Genomic DNA, 13,339 nt, shown 5'->3' on the forward strand with positions numbered 1-13,339 from the left:
TGAGGGAAGACTTGGGCCTAGAAAGGCTTCAGTTCTCCTCAAACCAAACTGTAGATTCAATTCCTGAGGTTTTGTCCCGTGTTTGTGCACACACGTGTTTTGTGCGTGCGCATGCATGTGTCGTGCGTGCACATGCATGAATTTTGTGTGCCCGCGCATGTTTTATGTGTGCACGTATGTTTGCATGTGCACATGCACGTGTTGTGTGTGCCTGTGCACGTGTTGCGTGCACGTGTGTATGTACACACGTATTGTGTTGTGTGCATGTGCGCACGTGTTGTGTGTGTGCACGTGCGTGCACGTGTGTAAGCTGATTCTGCGATTTAAACGGATGCACGACGTACGTGCAATGGCCAAAGCGAAACGGAGGGAATGGACCAGTGGGGGAGTCGGCTGTCCAGGTGCCAAGGTGGGGACGGCACCTGCAAGGTAGCATGCAGGTGAGACACTGGACGCGTGATTTCATGGAAAACCAGTAGATGCTCCTTTAATCTCAAAGGAGATGGTTCCGTGGTGCAGGCCTACATCTCACACCACTCCAGAGGGGAGCAAGGAGGGAAGCAGGTGTGGCCCCGCACCTGCCCTGACTGTTTCCTGGTGGCACCGGGGCTGCGGGAAACCTGCTTTGGGTGTTCCTGACACCCTCGCGTCCCTCCCACACACACCAGGACAAACGGCTGGGACCCCTCACACCGGCCTGGCCCCATCTGGGCCGCAGGCTTCTCCTGGGTCCACCTCAGTTCTCCAAGAGGGTTTTGCAGGTCGCCAGGAGGCAAAGCTGCCCGAGCTCTGGTTTGTCATTTTCATTAGGACATGACCGGCAAATCTTCGAAGCAAAGTGCGCCGTCAGGACGGCGATGCTCCCTGCCCCAGGAGGGTACGTGCTCTCGAACGGCCCCCAGGACTGGTCTGGCACGCTTCCTCACTCTGACCCGAGACTCATGCCGGGCCACGTGCATGCTGCCCGAAACCTCCGGCAGGCTCTGGAAACCCGACGTGAGGAACAAAAGACCAGCAGGCGAGCGCCGGAGTCGAGCGAGGGGAAGCAGCTTCTCAGACTTGTCCGGTCAGGTTGGGGAAGTGGTTAATCTGCCGGAATGAGATCCCAGCAATTCCGGGCCCCTCCGGCTGGTCCATTCCTTGGGAATTAACATGTCGGATCCCGAGGGCTTTAACAAGGGCGGGAGGGGGGCCGGACGTGTCACGAGCGTGTGAGGCCTCGGTCTTGGCGGAGGAGCAGAGGGGCTGCCCCCTGTGCCCTGCTGACTTGTGGGGTCGCTGGGTCTTGGGATATTCAGGAGTCCCCCCGGCCACACGGATGCGGCTCAGCCCGTCTGTGGGGAGTCAGGGCGGGGTGGGGCTCCCGGCGACAGTCCCCCCAGCATCCTCACGAGGCCTCTGCAGGACCTGGCTGGACACCTTGGGTCCTCTCCCCATGCAAAGAAAACCCGTCCCTCCTCTTTGGCCACTTGCTTTTGGCCTCTTTGCTCTGCTCCTTGGGGTCCCCACGGTCGGGATTGTCCCTGGGAGGAGCAGACGAAATAAACCGACATAGGTTTCCTGTCTTTATTGACCCGGAGACCACGGCGTCACGGCCTTTCCATCTGCTCGGCTGGTGGACACATCTTTTCAGCCCTGGGCAAGATAATGCCACGCTCGGGTTCTCCAGACAGGATGGCCTGTGTTGCTGTGATTAACAACCACGCCGGAGCGTAGGACGTGTCCTGCTGACGGGGCAGGACGGGCAAATGCCCGGCGCCTCCAGGCATCCCGGCCCCATCTCCCGCGTGGCCGCCTTCCCGCCCCCAGGGCTCTCCCTCCCGGAAAGGGGAGCCCAGGCCTCACGCCAGGACGCGGGCACCAGCCGCCCTGCCGCAGTCCCAGAGCTCGGCCAAACAATGGCACGGAGCCCACAAATGTTATTCTCCGCTGCCGAGAGCCAGGGCCGCCTGGGATCTGGTAGTGGGGGGTTGAACAAGCAGGCTTCCAGACCATGGGTGGCGAGGCCCCGCGAAGGGGCCCAGCACAGCCCCGCGTGTGGGCGTGTGATTCTGCTCCACTCAGAAAGAACTGCATCAGCCGAGCGGGACAATGGGCATTCCAAGGCTGGAGACGCCGCGGCGGCACAGCACACAGGCCCCTCTGTCCTCCGCCCCGCCGGGAGCTCTTTGTGCGTCTGAATAACTGGTCGGCAACTGGACAACGGACCCGCGCCAAGAGAAGGACAACAGGCGGCTTTAACTAGCGAGCCGCTGCGGAGATCTGCGCTGGGCTCACAGGGATCCTCGGGGCACCCATGTGCCCAGGCCCAGAGGCCTCCTGGGTCCGGAACGTCGAGTGAGGTCTGCACGAGGGGTTCAGAGACTGGCCCATCCCTGTGTGACGAGGACGCCGGCAGTGCAGGGGACAGGACCGGCTCCCGGGTGCGGGGCCTGCTGGGGGCAGCCGTAGGTGCCGGGCCACCTGACTGAGAGGTCAGCGAGGTGCAGGGGCGGCCAGGGGAGGGTGCGGACTCTATTCCCAGCCCGCGGGGCTTTGTGCGCAGGGCAGGGGATCCGCCTTCTAAAAAGAGCTCTTGGAGGGAAGGACGGAGACTCGGGCAGGATGACACCCCTCGATGGCCACACCCTGCGCCCCAGAAGGAACCTGTGACCAACCCGACACGCAGGAGGGACTTGGCAGACGTGGTCACGTCCAGGACTTTGAGACGGGAGAGAATCGTGGGTCACGCACGGCCCAGCGTCATCACCGTGGCCTTACAGAGAAGGCGGGTCACAGAGGGGAGGGGATGCTGCCGGCGTTGGAGACAGAGGCAGGGGCCAGAGCCAGGGGCAGAAAGGGCGGGAACGGACCCTCCCCTGGCGCCTCCAGAGGGCACCCGCCCTGCCCACACCTCACCTTTGGCGCCGGGAGACCCAGTTCGGACGTCTGATCTCCAGAACCTCTAAGAGAATCGATGTGTGTGTTTTAAGACACTGCATTTGTGGTCATTGCAACAAAAGGAAACCAACAGAGATGTAAGAGGCCCTCGGTACAGCCCAGATTGTGCAGGTGAGCCCAGGCTGCACAGGTGAGCCCAGGCTGCCGTCGCGACCACTTCATGGCACACAGAGAACAGGGGTCCCTGAGGTCCCTTGGGCGAGTGGACTCCACGGCTGTTTGCAGCTGGCGCAGGGCCCAGCCCAGAGGGAACCAGGGTCTCCGCTTCCAGGTGGCCCCAGGGCCGCTGTGTGCTGGCAGCACCGTTCTGGGCGGGTGGGAGGCGGCAGGCGATGGGCAGGGATGGTGCAGCCCCGGGCCCTGCAGGCCGCCTCCCCCAGCCAGGGCCCCTCGCTTCACCTCTGCCCTCCAGCTGCTTTTGGGCGCTTCTGTCTCTGCACAGAAATAATTGGAAAAGATGGTTCTGGTTCTTTGGGTCAAAAAGACACTTTCCTGGTACCCTGATTTCATGGCAAATCCAAGAGGCTAGGAGAATACAGAGCACAGCTCCGTGGCTGCTTTAATGTAGAAACGTCACCAGCCGGAAACCTGTTCTAGAAACCGGGGTCTATTTCCTGGGGCTGCCGTGACAAAGGCCACAACCCGAGGGCTTAAGACAACAGAAATTTGTCCTCTCGGGGTCTGGAGACCACACGTCTGAAATCAAGGTGTGGACAGGGCCCCGCTGCCTCCTCCAGCCTCTGGGGCTGCCGCTTCCCCGGTCTACGTCTGCACGTTCACCCCCACCTCCCGCGGCGTCTGTCCTCACAGGCCTTCTTATGAGGCCTGTCTCTGGATGCAGGGCGCAGCCTCACCCAGTGAGAGCATCCAGCATAATGTGAAACTAACTGCATCTGAGAAGACCCTGTTTCCAGAGCAGGTCGTGGTCTGAGGCTCTGAGTGGGCGTGAATTTTGGGGGGACGCTGTTCCATCCTGCACGCAGATTTGCAGGGTAACACGTCAAGGTGAGAGGTTTTGTGCTCGATTTTGTTTCTGTAGAGTCTGACGTATGGGAAGGGACAGGAGAACCCAATTCCAGTTTGGGACAGATTATTATTGTTCATTGCGAAATATAAAAACGAAATGAATTAAAACCTTTTTGGGAGGTCCCTCGTCCATGGGTCAGTCCACACTCGCTGAGCAGTTGTTCTGCGCTCAGCCCTGCGACGCGCCCTGCCACGCGGCAGAGGAATCGGGACTCTACTCCCAGGACATTCCGAGTCTCCTTGGGAGGACAAGAACAGCACGCTCCCGTGGCTACCCCTCGATCGAGATGTCGTCCCCCTGCCACAAAACTCTCCCACTCAAAGTGTGCAACTCAGCAGCCGCCGGTACAACTGAGTCGCGCAGGCATCACCGCATTTTAGAATATTTTGTCATCCCCCCGAAGAAACTCCTTACCCCTCAACTGTCACCCCCAAGGTCCCCCATGGCAATCAGAGTCGCCAGCCCCTGGCCACCACCACCCTCTGTCTCTACGGATCTGCCAGTCCTGGACATTTCACATAAATGGAATGTACCGTATGTGGCCTTCTGTGTCACTGAGCGTCATGTTTCCCATGACGCTTATCCGTGATCCGTGCCGCAGCGGTGTCAGAGCTGCCTTCCTGTGATGGCCAAATAACGTTCCATGGTGCGGACACACCACGGTGTGTCTCTCCATGCATCAACTGATGGGCGTTCGGAATAAAAATCAGAGAAAATTACCTTATACATGGGGAACGATGACGGGGCAGGCAGTGGACATGCGTGGGCAGAAGACATTGAGCAGCGTCACCAAAGGGAGGAGAGGAAGCGCCGCCCGCCCAGACGCCATGTCCAGGGAATGCAGGTGAAATGAAGCCGTTTTCAGATAGAGAAGCGGAGGCTCTGTCCCCGCAGACCGTTCACAGAACGGTGGCGAACGGCAAAGAGGTTCTCCGGGTCGCGGGGAAACGACACTAGCGTAAAACTCAGATCTGTGGGTGGGAACGAAGAACATCAGAAAGGTAAAAATGGCCGGGGGATAGAAACGAACTTTTCCTTTTTAACTTAATGAAAATACACGGGACGGTACAAAACCAAGCCACAGCACCTGGGGGTTTGCTGTGTGTAGACGCAACACGCGTGGCAGCCGCAGGGTTTCCACCCCGTCTGTGACCCTTACATGCAGACGCCCACCCTGCGTGGGCCGTGCAAACCGAGAGTGGATGTTACAACACCCACTAGAGCGACCCCGAGAAAGCCACGCGAGGAGAAATAGCTAAAAGTCCGCAGTTCTGGTTTCAAAACACCGACAACAGGAAGAAAAGTCCCAGCTGGACCGCTCGGCAGCCGCGTAATCTGAGGCGGATCCCACCTCTCCGTGGAGACCGCGAAATCCGCCCTGTTAACCTCTCAGGGTGCTCCTGGGATCAGCTGAGCTCTGCGTTTCATAAACCGGAGCTGGGTCCGCATGGGGACGGAGGCACAGTCTCGAGTGTCGTGAGGACCTCTGACCCCGGCCCCGGGATCCTGTCTCCTGAAGAGAGAAATCCGAGGCCCAGGGCTGGGTACGATTTCCTACGAGAACACTGAGCACACGCGCCCGCTCTGGCCCAGCCTCCGGACCCCTGGGCGCAGCGACTGAGATCTCGGATAAACAGGCAGTTTTCGAAGGTGCCCGGCAGGGCAGGTGAGGAGGGCTCTTGCAGCTCCCTGGTGACTTCAATGAAGGGACTCCCTTCCCTTCCTGCCCCCCCGGATACCCTCCGGAGCCTGACTCAGTGATTCCAAACCGAAGGCCCTCATGAGGCTCTGCCCATCGCGGCCTCTGGGCCTCCTAGCGGGGCCCCCTTCCCAGCCTGAACCCCTTGGATCCCAGATAGGCCTCTCCATGCCCGCCCGGACTGACATGCTACAAGTCAGGCCAAGCTCCATTTGCTCTGCGGTCCGGCCCAGGGAGAGCCCCCCGATCCCCGCGAGCCTGGGAGGGACGTCAGATACAGGACATTGCCACCGCTCCCTGCCTCGACGCTCCAGAAGCCCAGGCATCAGGGGTCCCAGAGGCCGGGACCAAAGGGAGGCCCAGCCAGGTGGAGGACCAGGCTGCAGGACACCCACCCTCGGCCAGAGAGAAGGAACACATAGCACCCCCTGATGACGTCCTTCCTGCAGGGTCTAGGTGGACGTCCTCGGCAGCAGTACCCTTCACTTCTGATACAGTCTTGGAAGGGAAGCAGCCAGACACACTGCTCATGGCCTGGCCTGGCATTCGAAGCTCTTATGCGCTTCCCAGAGATGCCAAGTGGGTTGGTCTCCACTGCTGCCAGACATCGCTCCCAGCCCGAGGAGCTTGAGAAAAGCCCGGCTCTATTTATATCAGCCACGTGGTCCCCCCACCTCCCCCACATTCCCGGAGGGCTGCCAGCTCCTGTCCCTCTGCCGTCTCTGGCCCCGTAGGACGCTGGCTGCTGGCTCCCATCTCCTGCTCAACAGCTGGGGCCTGGCTTGCCCTTGGGGACACCCTCAACCCTCCCCCCTTGATCCCTGGAGCGCGGTCACGGGAGAGCCGGTCGGATGGCGTCGGAGGGCGCGTGAAGCTGGGTGAAGTGTCCTGATCACCAACCGCAGGGGTGCTGTGGTGGGCTTCCCAGAGCCCCCGTCAGCACTGAGGCTCTCCTGCCCCTGGTGGGGGATCTCTCCGGGAATCGCCCTCAGCCAGAGCCAGGTAGGCCCTCCCCGAGCCACCACGGGAAGTGGTCAGTTGTCACCAGGGGAACATTAAAGGCTCCACTCCTGTGACTCACAGTGTCAGCTCTGAAGGGCTCGCTGGCTGTGGGGTCACCTGAGGCCTCGGTTGCCACCTGCTGCCTCAGTTCCTCGCTCCCTCCTGAGGGAGTCCACCCCCGAAAGCTTCCCGCGGGCCAGTTTTGTCCCGTCTGTTTCCTGGGGCAGCCCCTGCACAGAGACCGGAAACTCTGATGTTCTCTGTTCCCACCAGGAGAGGCCGGAAGATGCTACCACAACAAACAGCACAGAGAGCTCAGTGGCTTGAAGAACAGAGGCTTATTTCTCCTGCAGGTAGAGTCGCTGGGGGCAGCTGTTGGCCACACGTGGGCCCACACGTGGCCACGCCGACACCTGTGTGCCCGGACACGGTGCAGAGGGCAGGAGGGTGCACTCAGCAAATAAGCCCTTCCACGGAGGAGTGACGCCCGTGGCCTCTGCCCACAGCCCCTGGGCTCCCGAAACTCCAGGAGTCTGAGAACAGACGTCCAGCCTGTGCCTCAGGGACCGGGAGTGGGTGGGTGGCCGACAAATTCACCAAACGTCTCAGGAAGGTGAGCGTTTGCTCATGGCTGTGCTGGTTTGGCCGTGGCCTTCTACAGCCGCGACGCCCTCTTTCCACAACAAATAGTTCTAAGCCTCCTTTCTGACCCGAAATGAAATCCACAGAAATTATAACTATAATTTCCAATTGCCAATACACAGAACTTAAAAAATCTATAGGATGCCTATTGGCCTATAGGTGCATGAGAAACAAACAAACAGAAAGGAAGTCTGAAAACAGTTGATAAAACGATAATGTGGATTTTGCTGTATAAAGGCCCAGGCACGACCGTGCTGTTAAGTAGAAGACGTAACAACGCCACATCCACGTGGAAATTCACTGCAGACACGTGGCAGTAAGTGCCAGCGGAATCAGGAGAATTGCGACTCGAAAAGGCAGCCAGGTGATTTTCTGAAACTGTGGACATCCCCCGGGAAAGTTCCGGTCGGCACCAACACAATCTTCCCGCGATCTGACAACGGTATCTCTAGAAATCTCAGCACCTATCAGAAGTAGCCAAAACGACTTTGTGTTTATTGGCAAAAAATGACAACGCTGCTAGGTTTTAGGATCCGATCGTTATAAACAGGTTTTTCACTTTTGAAAACTAGTGCCAGATGCAGGACAAGTCGTCCTTGTTCAGGGCTGTCTCCCACGTGGCAGAGATTCAGCCACCTGCTCTCCTCCCTGTGCTGGGGAGACTTCCAACTAGCCCCACACACTGCCAAAATGCCCTGTAGGGAGGGTGCCACGTCCAGAATGAAACCCTCTCCCAGGCAGCACCGCTGCGACGCTCTCTAGGGCACCAGAGAAGTGGAAGACGCGGAGGGACTTGAGGGCGTGAGCCACGGCGCCCAGCCAACACTGTTTTTTCTCTGTGGACATCAACTGTCGCAGCAAGACTACAACGTGCTACAATGGCTGCAAAGTCTCTTTTCCTCTTTCTTTTTAAAAACTGTGCCTCCACCAGGAGCGAGGGAGAGAAGGAAGAAAGTGGTGAGGGGTGTGGGGCAGTGGTCTGCGTCGTTACTCTGTGAACGTTCATCTGCCCCATGAGGTTGGAAGCTCTGGAAAGCAGGGGTGGGATTTTGCTCATGCTGGGACCCCCTGGTGTCTAGTGCAGGGTCCTGCATCGATCGGGCCACCACCGAGCCGCTGCGGCACAGGGGAGCAGAGACCACCAAGAGCGTTCTTTGACCCTCCTTGTGTGGTGTCCTCCCTTCAATCTGGTAGACCCCGTGGCCGCTGGACCAACGGGATCCGGTCGCAGTGACACTCTACCAGTTCCAGGTCAGTTCCCAGGAGGCTGGCACCTCCCACTTGCTGTCTCTTGGAATAGTCGCTCTGGAACCAAAAGCATCCAGGTAAGAAATCTGACCACCCTGAGACTGCCCAGTGTGGGGAGCCCCAGCAAGCCCCATAGAGAGGCTGCCCAACCAGCCCCAGTGGTGCCAGCCCTCCCTGCACAGGGCCAGACACGTGGACCAGACGTCGTGAGATGACCCTAGGCTCAGCCACCACTTGACTGCAACTGTATGCAAGACCCCAAGGAAGAACCGCCTGGCTGAGCCCAGCCTGTCCCAGACTCCAGAGCTGTTATAACAAATCGTTGTCCTAAGCCATTAAGTTTTGGGCTGATCTGTTCTGTGGCAAGAGATAACTGGAGCAAGAGACTTGGTGAGAACTAAAACAGGCTCCCCTCTGGGGGGACACGTTGTTAAAAAGCACCCCCTCTGGGTGGGCACAATCCCACAGGAGGCTTGGCTGGTGGACCGCATCTCAGCGCAAAGAAGCAGATGTCCCATCCTTGAGCTGGAGTAGGCCTACGCCAGGGTGACAGGGTACATGTGGAGCATGGGTTGGTTCCATTGCCTTTGTGCAGTGCACAAACTATGCAACTGTATGGTGGCCCTGACTAGAGGCCTCACTGCTGAGAGGAGGAGGCAGGAGTCTGTTTCAGGTGAGGCTCCAACATCATCCTTCCCGACATCCCCACTGACTTCTATCAGCTCAGTCAATCCACAGGGGGGCCCTTGCTTGTGGGGGCCCTGTGCAGGCAGGGACCTGGCAGAACACTCTGATGATGCAGGCAGGTGTGGGTGCCAGGAGAGCAGGGAGGACAGTGCCAGCAGCTCATATCAGGACCTGAATCCACCTCCCGGGCACAGGTCTGCAGTCACAGCTTGTCCCTGAGTCCTTTGCCTGCCCTTTTGCCCGAGGCAAGCTCTTATGAATTTCAATGCCAAGACCATTAACAAGTGCACCCATCCGGAACCCAGTGCTGACCAGCCCAGCCATCCTTCCGACCTCTGGCTGCTCCTGCCGGAAGCGGATGTGCCCTCCCCACTCCCTATCCCCTGCTCCCAGCCCTCAGAGCCACCTGGGTCTTCAGCCAGTCCCACCCCACCCTGCCCCGCAAGGATCTGTCTCCCTTGGCGTCGGATTCCCCTCCTGTTCCCACTGGGCTCTGGCGCCGCTTCCACTTGGGTCTGGGCAACAGGGAGGCTCTTCCCCAGGTCCCCCTGTGGCTCACCCGGGGTGCGTTCCTCCAGGGAAGGCCTGTCCACGGCCCTGTCGACCCTCCGTGCCTCGGCCTGGGCTGGGGGTCCTGCTCCTGCCCTTGCTGGGCTTCAGGGTCTCACTGGGTCCCCCAGACCCTGTGCCCCTCTTGGGAGCAGGCCCTGAAGTCACCGCACTGGGGGACTGCCTGTTCCCGCCAAGACCCCAGCTGACGGGGAATTAAAGGGAAAACAACGTGGCTTTGACGGCTCACAGTGACAACTCTCCATCCTTCCAGAAAGCAGCGTCCCGTGACTTTATCCCACGTCTTGGGGGCTCACCAGGTGACTCGGTGCTGAAGCAGACGGGAGAAACGCGCCCCTCACTCCCTCACCAGACACTGACGTTCCCTCCCAGCGCGTCTGGCTCCCGCATGGCCGTGGGGCCTTCAGTGCCCGCCCAGCCACGCTGTGGGCCCTGGGCAGGTGGCCAGGCCTCCCAGGTCCCTGCTCCCTCCCGTGCAGCAGCAGCAATGAGGACGCTGACGTGGCGTCAGCTGCCTGCAGTCCACGCACAGACCCCAGCGCGGCGTCTCCCGTGGGCAGTGAGAACCCTCCCCCTCGGCGTTGGAAGTGCCTGGGTCTGGGTGCCACGACTTCCGAGGGCCGGTCTCTGTGTCCTGACGCTGGAGGAGGGGCTTGGCGCCTGGCTCTGGGGTCAGGTGGAAGGTCCTCCCAGGAGAGCTCCGAGAAGGCCGATTGAGCCCACCGGCTTCAGAGCCTGTGTTCACATGGGACGTGTGGGCATGACTTTTCCCGGCTCCTAAGGGCTTTGGGGTAGGAACCGCTCCCCAGGACCCGGCCCAGAGGACAGCAAGGGACACCAAGAGGGGAGCAGTGGCCCCTCAGGGCCGAGCGAGGTGGACGTGGTGGCCAGGGGTCAGCGCCGAGGGCTGGAGGCACAGGACGCCCAAGCAGCCTGCCCCCACCTGCCTCACCTGCCCCCACCTGCCTCACCTGGCCCCCACCTGCCTCGTCCCTGCCCAAGACATGTCCTTGCAGCCCAGAGCTGCTGCACGCCTCCCACACAGAGGAGGACACATGTTTTCGGGCGCCTGGGGATGCGCAATTGACCAAAACACACTGCCATGGCAGCACCGTGAGTGGCCCCAGCTCCCGCAGAGCTGTTCGGGGCAGAGGCACGTGTCTGTCCCTGCTCTCACATTCTCTTTCTCCCCCGCACCCACATCCGTCCGCAAGGGCTCCAGGAAGAGCACGCTTCTCTTTTCTGTGGGTCTCTTTCAGGTGCTCCTTCCACAGAGCTGCAGCAAGGCCCCCGGTAATCACTCTAATTGCTGACCTGGCACTGAACGCAGCCTCCTCTCAAAGCAGAGCTGCTGGCGGGGTGGAAACTCACCCTTCCCGCTCCAATTGTCCTGTCTCTTGCATCAGCCGCCAGCCTCCGCGTCGGAAGGAGGGGCTGGGGGACAGAGCGGCTGTTGGGGAAAGGCGCTAATCTGCGCGAGGTGCTCCACCTGGTCACGGGGTCACGGGTGGGGTCGGAACGGACGTGTCCCGGGGCTCCGCCTTTGCACGTGGATTTGCACTTGTGCAATCGGAGACGGTGGTTGCTCCTCTGAGCTGCTCTGACACGCGCTGGCCGCCCTCACCTGGAAGCGGGGGCAGTGAGTCAGCTCCGGGAGGCAGCGCTCCTGGGAGGAGGGGCGGGGGAGCTAGGGAGGTTGGTGGGTTTCTGTAGGAAGCCGGGGTGCCCTTAATCCTCACAGGGACGCTGAGAGCCGGGTGGCCATCTGCATTTTGCTGTGACACAGGGAGGTGTCGGGAGGGAAGCAGAGCACAGAGATGCAACCAGCTCTCTCCACGCCCAGCAGCTCGGGCCAGCCCTGAGCAGTCGACACCGACTGTGTTGCTTCTGGGCTCAGGTCTCAACCAGGGGACGCTGGCACTGTCTGGAGATGTTTTAGGTTGGTTGGCACAACGAAAGGGGAGTGTCCTACTGGCATCTAGTGGGTGAGGCCCAAAGATCCTACAGTGCACAGGACGTAGTAAACAATTAGCTCCACAACAGAGAACTACCAAGCCCCAAATGCCAGTAGCCAAGCGTGGAAACCCAGCCTGGAGGAAGCCCTGTCCCAGTCGGGTCCTGTCTGCCACCAGCGCAGGCTGGGCAGAAGGGATGGCGGGGATGGCAGGGATGGCGGCTGGGATCTGCAACCCCAGTCTCACCCGGCAGACTGTCCGGAGTGGATACTCCGTGTCACCTCCCACTTTCCTCTCTGGGACCTTACGCCCAGGTCTCCTTTGCTGCCCCAGCACCAGGCGGCCCGGGTTGAGGAGAGGCGTTCGGACCAGGGCTGCCATGTTGCGCAACTCCAGGCTTCCGCAACATGGGGCCTCATTTGGACTGGGGTTTTCTGGATGGTGGTTTCACACGAGCCAGCACTTGAAAGCTCAGACGCCTACAGGAGCCAGACCCAGGAGAGATGAGTGAAGGGCAGGTGGAGACGGCGGTCGGGCGGAAGGGGGCACGACGCCCACCAACGCGCAACGCCGGCGGCACCAGCCACTTCTGAGCTCCGGGGGCCGAGAGTCCCACGTTACTAGATCTTTGATTTTCTTTTAAGAAAGTCAAACATTTGGGGTTCTTTAAAATGTGAAGTTTCCCAATTTGTAAATGTTAGTGGAAATTATTTGAAAATACCACGTCGGGGAGAAAAGAGTCCGTGGGTCGCGTCCACTGGGTCCAGCCGTGCTTGGGCAGGTCCCGGCTGCCTGCGGCTCCGGCTCGCGATGACATCGCCCGTACTCTGGGACCCCTGCCTGCGCCCCGTTGCGTGGCCCGCCCGGCTGGCAGAGCGAGAAGGAAGGCCTCTTCCTCTGCGAGCCCGGAGGCTGGGGAGGCTTAAGACAGCTCGGGGTCAGCTAGGACTGAGAGGTGGGGCCAGGCCAAAGGGAGCTCCGCGACCCAGCCAGTCCATGCCCAGGTTCCCAAAGACTCGAAAACAGATGTGCAAACACACACCTGTGTGCCTGTATTCACAGCAGCACCATTCATACAACCCAAACGTCGTCAAAGATGGCGGACAAACGAAACATCGTGTCCACACATGGAGTATCATTCAGCCATAAAAGGAACGGAATTCCGACACACGCTCCAACACAGATGACCCCGGAAGCCGTCATGCTAAGCGGAAGAAGCCGGACGCAAAACTCCACATGTGGCACCGTTTCATTTACGAGAAACGTGCAGGAGAGGAAAATATACCAGGACGGAAAGTGGACGAGAGGTTTCGGGGAGCCGGGGAGGGGGTTGGGAGCAACCGCTCGCGGACGAGGTTTCCCTCTGGGGTGATGAAAGGGTTTGGAACCAAGCGGAGGTCGTGGGTGCATGACATTGCGAATGTGCCGACTGTCACTGAATCGCGCACTGTAAAGCGGTTAATTGTATGTTATGCGAATTATGCCTCAATTTTAAAAGTCCTTTAAAAGTAAATTAATTTTTTTAAAAAGGGAAGCTCTGGGAGAGAAGGCGCTGAGACAGTTGAATGC

The sequence above is a fragment of the Propithecus coquereli genome, unplaced genomic scaffold (genome assembly GCF_000956105.1).
Source record: "Propithecus coquereli isolate 6110/MARCELLA unplaced genomic scaffold, Pcoq_1.0 Scaffold557, whole genome shotgun sequence".
In the NCBI taxonomy this organism is placed as follows: domain Eukaryota; kingdom Metazoa; phylum Chordata; class Mammalia; order Primates; family Indriidae; genus Propithecus; species Propithecus coquereli.